At 34.6% G+C, this 10943-nt stretch overlaps 1 protein-coding gene across 1 annotated transcript in view; it reads right to left on the bottom strand.

Moving 5' to 3' along the window:
• Positions 1-10943, bottom strand: part of LOC118736343 (putative RNA polymerase II subunit B1 CTD phosphatase RPAP2 homolog) — a gene marked incomplete at its 3' end in the record, with an annotated part of 35569 nt that overhangs the window by 24288 nt on the left and 338 nt on the right. The gene's annotated exons all lie outside the window — the stretch shown is intronic.

The following is a 10943-nucleotide window of genomic DNA, read 5'->3' on the forward strand; positions in this document are numbered from 1 at the left end:
TTTTTTGAGATAGGGAGTTTTCGAACTGGCTGCCGAGATAGGTCGATCTTCCACTTAGGTGTCGATATGTAGTTTTGATGTTAACAAACAAACCAAAACTTGGGTTAAAAAGCGCGATCAATGAAATGGGTATAAATTCTTAAATATTGCACTTTCGGAAAAGGATGTTAATGAAAATAGAGACCAACGAATTTTGTTAAATATTTTTTTGTTGGAAATGTTGATAATTTGTGGCTTATTGTAAATGAAAAAACCTCCACAAACCAACGAATACGATTTTCGAATCTTCATTAACTGCTTGACCCAATAGCGACGAAAAAAAGTACGAAGAAATTTGTATCAAACATTTTTATAATTAAATAATGAAATGTATATGTATGTCCAAAGTTAGAACCAGAAGCTCTTAATTTTGTTAGTTTATATTAACTTATATATGTATGTACTAATTTATGCATTATGCATTATTAATGGTATATTGGTAACACTTATTTGGAAAGCTGACAATTTTCTAAACAGAGATGTTAAAATCATTAATAATTTATATTTTTCATAATGACATTCTAACGACACGTTCACTAAAAAATATTTCTCCAATTAATATTTTTTATTCTTATAAATCCTTGTACAAATTTAAGTGAAAAAAAAACTGATGATAACGCTCTATTAACTGTTTTTCGTGTTGAAATTTTGCAGTCTTTTTAATAAAATGCAACCTGGCGTATTTTTCAGTGGGTTTTGTGTGTTCAAAATATTTATATCAATTGATTGGTACTGAGTGGATGTGTGCACACATAGCAAAAGCTGCATTCATCTGAGTGCTTATTCAGTGTTAAAAGTGAATCGTTCGTCATTCAATTTTTTCAATCTTTCTTTGAATATGGAAATGTGTGCAATCGTATCTACTTTGAGTGAATGTAGAATTGGAAAACTATAAGCCGCATTATTCAATAAGGGAGAATTCAATGAAAACATAATAATATAAAATTGATGATTTTTAATTTCAAATGATTTCACAGTTTTACAGCTCTGGTTCACAGCAACGAAACAAATGACTGATATTTTAATGTTACATTGTATTTAATGTTTTTTCTTTGATTACTTATAAGTACCGTGTCGTACAAAATTATTGGCTCGGAGACTCTTTCATCTGATCACAAATTTTGAAAATGTAGCTTTTGAGCCAATTAGTAAAGTGCAAGTCTGAAGTTACCGGAAAATTTCGTTGATTTTTGCAATTATTTATTTTTTGCTAACAGTGTCTTCCACATACAAAAAAATGTCGAACATAGTTTGTATGGAAGAAACTCTCAGTAAAAACAATACCAAAAATCAACTAAATTTTTATGGGCTGTAAAACTTCATTTTCAAAATTTTTATAAAAAAGTCTGAATAGAAAGTTGCGAATTTGTATGCAAATTTATTGCATTTTCCCGAGTTTCGCACAAAGTTTAGAAATTTTATTTTTATGTTTTCTGATGTATTTAGTATTAACTGTATTTTTATAAGGAACAAAAAAGGTACATGCATTGTGAAAAATTCTCTGTGCTTCAGTTGTGATAAATTGTTTTGTTTTGCTAGTGTACGTTGTAATGATCTCATGATCGCACGTTTTTATGTTTTTGTTTTTGTTTGTCAAAATAAAATTTTACTACATCCTTTCGTACGTAATTTTTGTCGAAACGAAAGGGAAGGGAGCGAGAGGCCTCTACTCCCCTTAAGTGTCCCGGTTTGGCAACAGAGATATCTGGCAGCCCTACCTGATACCCCATCTCCCTCAGTATCCCCCCTAAATAATTCTCCTTCCCCTCCCTTCTCACCCCTCTCCACAATCACATCTCCTACCATTAAATCCCCCTCCCTTCATGCTCTTTTACCATCTTCCCCTCCTTCCCATAGCCAATTGCCCATGGAAATATAATTCCCAATATTCATTGTTCAAATTATATAATCATATTAACACATTTAATGTAAAGTACTACCTCTTTTATTTTTCTTTCAATTATTCAATATGTTAACTGTTATTCAATGGAATATTAATGGTTATATTAATAATTATTATGAACTTGAAATATTAATCAAAACACATAACCCCTCGGTTATATTATTAAACGAAACACACATTCCAAACAATATACCAGCTCATACTCCAAAAGCCAATATTGGTCACTTTTATAACCTTCCATCCAACACATCAAGCAAACAAGATATTGCAATCCTGATTAGAAGAAACTTACCGCATAATGTTCTTCCAATATCTTCTTCAAATATCTCTTCCATTTCCATAGAAATTCCCCACCCAAATCATAATAATCTGTGCCTATTCTCCTCCACAACAAACATTCACTTCAGCAGATTTCTTTAACCTTCTCCCTTCTTGCTCTACTCCCTTCTTACTAGCTGGTGACTTCAATGCCTGGTGTCCTCTTTGGGGTTCGGCCTCAACTAACTACAAGGGCCGCATAATTGAAGATGCTATACTTAGTTCTGACTGTTTTGTACTTAATGACGGTTCCCCTACCCACTTCTCCACCCATTCCACCTTCACACATATCGACCTTACCCTTTGCTCTACTTCCCTCTCCCCTAAAGTTGATTGGCATTGTTTAAATGATCTGCATGGTAGCGATCATTTTCCTATCAAAACTAAAATCTCGTCTCAAAACTCCATTTTTTCCAAACCCAGAATATTTTTTAAAACTGATTCAGCTGATCGGTCCAAATTTCAAGATTTTTGTTTACTTTACTCAGATTCCGTCCCTTCTTCAATTAATATCAATCAGGAAACTTCTAGAACTCAAAAAATAATACGATCTGCAGCCAACCAATCTATACCACAAACCTCTCCCATACCCCGTAATCCCAACCCTCCTTGGTGGGACAATGAATTATCTTTGCTTAGACTGTATAAGCAACAAACATGGCATCAATTCAAGCATAATCGCTCGTCATCAAATCTTGTGGCTTATAAAAAAGCGAATGCTATTTTTAGAAGAAAGGCCAAACAAGCCAAAATTAAATCCTTCCAGACATTTACCAACAGCATAAATTCCTCTTCCGATCCTTAACTAATTTGGGCCAACATAAAAAGACTATCTGGTAACCAATCTTTTTCTCCTATTCTTTCGCTCAACTCCTCACAAGGTAATCTACTCTATCCACAGGATATAGCTTTAGAATTTGCTAATTATTTTGCCAACAATTCTTCCGACTCTAATTTCTCACCTGAATATTCGTCTAACAAACACTCTTTACTGTCCTACAATTTCTTACCATCTCCCTTATCCCCTTCAGTCAAACACCTTGACTTAGATCTAACTTTATTTGAACTCCAACTTGCTCTAGCTGTTGTCAAAGGTAAAACTCCTGGCTTAGATAAAATTTCCTATCCCATTATCAAACATCTCCCTTCTCTTCTACTCTCCCGCCTCGTCAATCACTACAACAACATTTTTCGAACTGCTAGCATCCCCCAAGTCTGGAAAACCAGCGCAATCTTCCCTATTTTAAAACCTGGCAAGCCTCCTTGCGAAGTTACCAGCTATCGTCCGATTTCCCTTTTGCCCTGCCTAGGAAAACTTCTAGAAAAAATGATTGCCACTAGACTTTCCTGGTTTCTTCAATTCAATAAGCTCATTCACTCTAATCAGGTAGCATTCAAAAAAGGTCAAAGCACTATCGACGTCCTTTTAAATCTTGACCAATTCATATGTGATGCTTTATCTAATAAAAACCATGTTTCGCTTCTTTCTCTTGGTTTTGAAAAGGCGTTTGATCGTGTTGGCATACACGTAGTTTTAAGCAGGGTTCGTATTTGCACACACATGCGCAGCACATCCTAACATTTTACGCTCACACACGTGTGCTGTGCATATAAAAAATTAAAAACTTGCTCACATCACATGTGTGTGCCGTTTGGTAAAAAGCACGGGCACATGTGTGTACTTTATTTTTATTAATATAAAGTACACGCACATGTGTGTGCTTTGCGTAGAGAAACTTATACACTTCGATTTCTAACTCAAATCTTAAAATAATTTTTTAATATGTTTTCTGTCATATAAAAGCAAACAACATCTCACTTTTTATTGAATAGTCTTTAACGTTTAATAAACAAATTCTTTTAAAAATATATTATGTGCATGTGCATGGGCTGAAATTTGTACAAAAATCGGCTCACACACATCTGCATGTGCTTAATAACAAACAGCACACACTTTTCTGTGAGCAGAGTTTGTTTTCCACTTATGCACACACATGTGTATGAGCAGTGAGTGCAAGTTGAATGTGTTTCTGGCGCGTGTGTGAGCAGAGCATGCGTGTGCAAATACGAACCCTGGTTTTAAGACAGTTAATAAAATGGAAAGTAGGGCCCCGTATATTTAATTTCGTAAAATCTTTCCTTTCTAAACGCAAATTCACAGTTCTTATTTCAGGCACTTCTTCCCCCACTCTTCCTTTAGATAACGGCACCCCTCAGGGTTCACCGCTATCGGTTATTTTGTTCACCATAGCATTCGATGAAATTAGCTCTACCCTATCCAATTTCCCCATAATACAGCATCAACTATATGCTGATGACCTTCTCCTATTCTCAAAATCTTCTGATCTATCTTCTATATCCTCTACCTTTAAAGAAATCCTTTCCCAATTATCCTTGTGGTCACTTTCGTCAGGCGCCTCAATTTCGTACTCTAAATCCAGAATGCTTCACATTTGTAGAAAACATAATTGTAATTTCCCAGCAATCTCATTTAACAGTGTAAATATTTCATGTTCTCCTACACTTAAGTTTCTTGGAATAATTCTAGATAGTAAGTACGTATTTAAACAACATTGTCAGTATATTAGAAATAGAATTATTAAAAATACCAATATTGTTAAGTACCTATCATGTAAGCGCTCGTTCATTGGCCCAGCGCTGCTCATTAATGTTGTCAAAGCACTCGTACTCTCCGTCATCAATTACGCCCTAGAAATCTATGGACATCATTCTAAAAATCATCTAAAATTGCTTGCTGCCCCGTACCACTCGGCTGTAAGATCACTCCGAGCATTCCCAACGTCACCTATTAAAAATATATTAGCGGAATCTGGTCTTCCTGGTCTTCCCTTTCTAAGAGACAATATGGAAGATAGCACCAACCAGCAAACTATACCCTAGGTCATCCTTGGTTCCCATGATACACTACAAAATGCGTTGTTTTCATTATCATCTCGTATTCGACCTCCGAAAGTTGAGTCAGCTATATACAAATGCGTAATTTTTGCCAAAGAGAACCACCTTCCGTTAAAACCTCCTAAACTACGTAAACTTTATCATCGACCTTGGTTGATTCCGAAAAATTCATTCATTGACAAACTGGTTCGGCTACCCAAAATCTCCACACCGAATGCGATCGATATCTCAGAGTTTCGTGAAGTTAAGTATTCACTAAAGCACAATAATTGGAAATTTATTTTCACGGACGGATCGAAAAACATCCAAACCTCTTTTGCTGTGGTTAGCGAGAAAGGAAAGCCAATTTCCTATGGACTACTTTTTCCATTTTGCTCAATTTTTATTGCTGAAGCCACCGCTATTTTCCATGCTGTTCTACACGCCGCAAAAACCCAGGAAAATATGTTATATGTACCGACAGCTTATCATGTTTTCAAGCCATACAAAATTGCAATAACCACACTAATATCATCAAATCTATTAAGAGAATATCTTATTTTACATGCAAAAAAGATTAAATTAATGTGGATCCCTAGCCACACTGGGTTAACAGGAAATGACTACGCTGATAAATTAGCTAAAGATGCATCCAATATGCCCACATTAACATTCAGCTTCTTTACAAAATCTGATATATATCGACTCATCAACCAAAAGAGACACTCTAAGGGCCGGTTGTTCAATGTCTGGTTATCACTACCACTATCGACGATTTCGACATCATGCATGTAACATGTGATCGATAAAGCAGTAGTTGTGCTTAACCGGAGCTTCTACCTCCGATTTGTGCTAATCAGACATTGAACAACCGGCCCTAAATTGGCCCTTGATTGGATTTCTTATAATCATCAATATTCAATAGTGAATACAGCCAGGATCAAACCAGATTACCCATCAACAATACCTACAAATTTACTCACACTCGGATTGGACACACTATAGTGACGCATGCTCACCTCCTTGGAAGAAATAGAACCAACATCTTGTCCATTTTGCGACTCAACAACAACTGTTTTTCATCTACTGGAATTTTGCCCAACACTGCAAGATAAGAGGCAATTTAATACCCCTAATTATACGCACTTATTTGTGGTGTATTTTTTTTTTTAACGTAAGGTAGCATACATTTTGTGTTACTGTCAGCCATTGTTATTTCTGCTTGTTTGTGAAATGTGCAAACGTTTGTGAAGACATTTATAAACGCGTTTTACTTAATTAATTAATTAATAATTGTATGTTAAGGTATTACAAACGCATGCGAACCTTTTAAGTAGAGTCCGACCGATTCCAATTTTTTTTCAGGTGCCGATGCCGATGCCGATTAATCGGCTTACGGGGAAAGAATCGGCCGATGCCAATGCCGATGCCGATTACATAAAAAATTACAAATAAATGTATTAATTCATAAAATCAGTTCGTTTCACGGAGCAAAAGAAAAGAAATAATTGAATTAATTGACTTGTTATGCAACATTCAATACACATGTATGTACATACATACATATGTATGTGTAAAAATATATGTACATATTAGAGAGCTGCACGATTACATAAAAAGGTAACATGTTAATAATCGGCGATGCCGATGCGGCGAGTACATGCTACATAACTGTAAATTTGGCATCGCAGAATCGCCGCATCGTCGGCATCGTCAAGATAGTAACATGTTACTAACATGTTAGTAACATTCCGTTTTTTATGAAATTGTTGAGAGAGTGAGCAGAAAGAGCGCAGATTTGACGAAAGTTGCGTCGTGATCGGCTGTTGATTGTTTTTTATTCGTAATCTTGGCACACGCTTGCCACATTTTATGTACGAACATTACAAAAAATACCCAAAGTAAAAAGTAGCGTGTTTTTAATATACTTTGTTTTAGATTATTTGCATGCGATTGCTACAAACCAAAAACAAAATGTATGACCCTGAATGAGAACTACAGTTTGAGTTAATAAATGTTGGTAATATACTATATGTACATACATACATGAGTTAAAATTGCTTGCTTCAGGATTTTTATAAAGAGGACACAAATGACTCACTTTATTTAATTCGATTCTACCTATATAAATATATAAGAAATTTTAATGCTGGTTTATACCCAAAAATAATGGTTAATATTTATGAGGCAATCTCTTTTTCAGAACTATATATGTATGTAGTTACCTATTTATGTGAAAGCACATTCCTATGAAAATAATAAAACCTAAACATCGAAATCTTATAGTTATTAGTTACTAAAAAGTTCTAAGATCCATTCCTTCACTATACGTATAAGCAAAAGAGGCCAAAAAGCCTATGCACGCAAAATATCCACTGTTACTACATTTCTAAAATGCGGCAACCATGAGCGTGACGAACTAAACCACGACACCAACCAGTGTTGCCAGAGAAATATTTCGAAAAATTTTCGGTCGAAAAAAAAGAGCTAAGTAATATTAATAGCTGATATGAAGAGCTAAATTTTTTTTTTGAAGTTGAGCATTGATTGACGTTAGGTTGGTTTTACATTTTCCGCAGTTTTAATAAAATCAACGAATTTTATAAGTTTAAGCTCTGAAAAAAAAACTTTTAAAACCAAAATAAGGTGCATATATTTCGAATTCGTTGCTATGGCACTTATCACACTTATATGTACGCACAAACTGTGAAAATCTACAATTTAAGATATATGTATGAATAATTTTTTAGCAAACGTTTTTCTGGAAAAGTATTTCCAGCTCTCCTTAAAGGTAAAATTAGTAGGGAAAAATAAAATACTTGATACTTAAATAAATGATTTGTGAAACATTTGATCCATTTTTTGTTTTTTTCTATGATACATATTTTCATGACGTCGCGGCAACACTGGCCGGCAAAAGTTAAACTGTGTCTGTGTTGGTGAGCACAAGAGAACTGCTCCGCATGAGCAACCCAGTACGAAATTACTATAAGTGAAAAAATTTTTAACGGATCGGGCTTCAATAAAAACATATATTTAACACATATCGTCACATGAATGCAAAAAGACGTAACAAACATAGTCGCTGAAATGCAAAAAGTCGTAACTCATAAAAAATTCAAAATACACTTTTTGATTTATATGATGGATTTCATCGAATTACAACTCCCCACATCGTTTTATGAAAATAAAATATTAATCACGACTTTTTCCATTTCAGTGACGATTTTTGCCATGTCCTTTTGCATTTCATGTAGCGATATGTATATGTAAATCGCTGATTTACTAGAAAAGTGTCATAATCCAAAAAAAGCAAAAAATCGAGTTAAGTATGGACGTTACCTATTTCTTATGATGTGTAAAAATTTCATAGCTGTAACGATTACCAGTAGTCATTAGAACAAAATATGTAGTAATTTTTCGCCTGTTAGTATATGTAAAATCAAAACTTTAATGCCGTTTTTCTCGAGTTTTTAGTTTTCTGAGTTATGACAATATTGAAGTAATGAAACTCAGATAAAAAATTCATTTGGATTCACCAACACCAATATTAAAATCCATGCCCATCAAAATTTTCCATATCATTGTGAAATTAATAAAAATGTCTTTTAATAGCATATTCCCTAGTCTTTTAAAGGTCCTACTACACAAAGGGCATTATATGCCCCCAAAAGAATTTTCAATATATGTACATACATATTTCTCGCAAGGCATATTTGTATTCAAGAAACAAAGCAGAATACCCATCCGCGTTGTTTATTTGTTGCTGTCTCGCTAACGACTAAACGATAGAGCGTAAGAATTCGTGTGAAGTGATCGTCCACAATTGCGGTATGAAGCGCCGACCACTGTTTTTAGCTTGCAGCTTGCTATTGACCAGTGTGATCAGATAACTTAATAGGCTACATTTGCAACCAAATTCAGCAATTCTACATAGCACTTTTTCGTGCCTAATTTTAAACTTGCCAACTACGGAAAGTTGGCAGCCCCGACAACGAGTATACGTAACGGTACATTTGGTATCGTGGCATTATTGAGTTTTGCTTTGTAATTTAGTATCCGTGCGTGCAGCAAAGGACGTGGCCTGTTTTCTTGATAGCTTTAGCGAAGTTTTTCCCGGTACATTTGTTGCGTTATTTATATAATGGAAATTTCACGAAAGATTAAAAGTGGTGATTATCAATTAAGCGAAGCATCGGGTTCAAGTGAAATATGGAAACATTTTCGAAAAATTGTGGTTACTGAGACGCGAGAAAATGTACCTTATGTTATATGTTCGAAATGTGAAAAATTATTCAAATTTGGAAAAGGAGCCAGCTCTTCAAATTTAAAAAAGCATACATGCTACAAACGTCAGTCCACAGAAGATAGCGAATCACTTCCACTGAAGCGATCGCTAGTTAACATCAGTGATCAATTACGTATGCAAGTATAGTTAATATGGTTTTGGCATTATCTGGTCACACTGATATTGACGATGCTAATTTATTAACAGAATTACGTTGTTACTAATCGACGATGCTGTTAGTAATCGTACGATGCGACGATGCGGCGATGCCGAGTAACTTCGCTACTTTGGCATCGTGGTAATCGTCAAAAGTGTTAGTTAATAACGTACTCGTACGATACTAACATAATCGTGCAGGTCACTGGTACATATATCACATTTATGTACATTACATAAAATAACTTTTTATATGGGGCTAAGCAAAAAATATTTAGGAACATAAAATTTCATTTCGTTTTGTACTAAAATACACTCTTGCACTCAATGCATAAGAACTTATATGCTAGGTATGTATGTACATACATACATATAGTGGTCCACAAAATAAAAGAATTGCGATATTTTTTACCGATTTTGTCTTTTTTATTTAATGTTTATTATTTGTTTTTATAAAAGTCTAGCTGGTACAACAAACACCATATAAATTCAGATTTCAAACTTTGTACAACAATTAGAAAAATTCTGCTTATTTTCATCAAAATTTCAAACTTTTGAATCAGAATTTTGGTATGCAGTTTTGTAGACCATTTCATTCTAGTATAATGAGGTGCAAGTCTCAAGCTGCTATAAGATCCCGTTAATTTTTGGCAATTCTTTTTTGCTGGCAGTGTTCTCCATATAAAAGAAAATTGTCGCACATACTTTTGTATGGAAAAAACGTGAAACACTTTCAACAAAAAAAACTCATTTTTGTGAGCTGTCTGCAAATGTTTTTTAAAGTTGGCAGTCGCTTCACCTGAACATTTGAAAAGAAATTCCAAAGAATCGGCGAAAAAAGGCTGATGCCGATGCTCAATTTTGTGCCGATACTAGCCGATGCCGATTAATCATTCGGACTCTACTTTTAAGGATAATATATTTGTGTAAATAAAAGTGATAGGTGTGGAGTTATAATAAAATGTGGTGATAGCAGGCGGGATATTCTAACAAGAAATAACTTAAGTACTATTAGCAACAACATTGTGAAAGTGGTAAATACAGTTAAAGGAGACCTCCATTAGTATCCCCACCGAGTTTCACCTAAAATTCACTATACTTTACACGGAATAGCAATTGGTTCCGTAATGGAAATCTCAACCAAATTCGTCGTTTGGTTGTTAGTAGTGGATCGGAGGATAGCAGCATGTATGATATTAAATCATAATTAGTGGAAACTCTTGATATTTTTTCGGGTATTATTAGTTGCGTTCGATAACAAAATTAGCCAACACCAGCCAACAATCAAAATCAAGACAGTAAGCGAAAATTCTCTCCCAAAGAGATGAAAAAGCAAAAAAGTAA

This window comes from Rhagoletis pomonella, unplaced genomic scaffold (assembly GCF_013731165.1).
Source record: "Rhagoletis pomonella isolate Grant_MI unplaced genomic scaffold, Rhpom_1.0 Rhpom_scaffold_00003, whole genome shotgun sequence".
NCBI lineage: Eukaryota > Metazoa > Arthropoda > Insecta > Diptera > Tephritidae > Rhagoletis > Rhagoletis pomonella.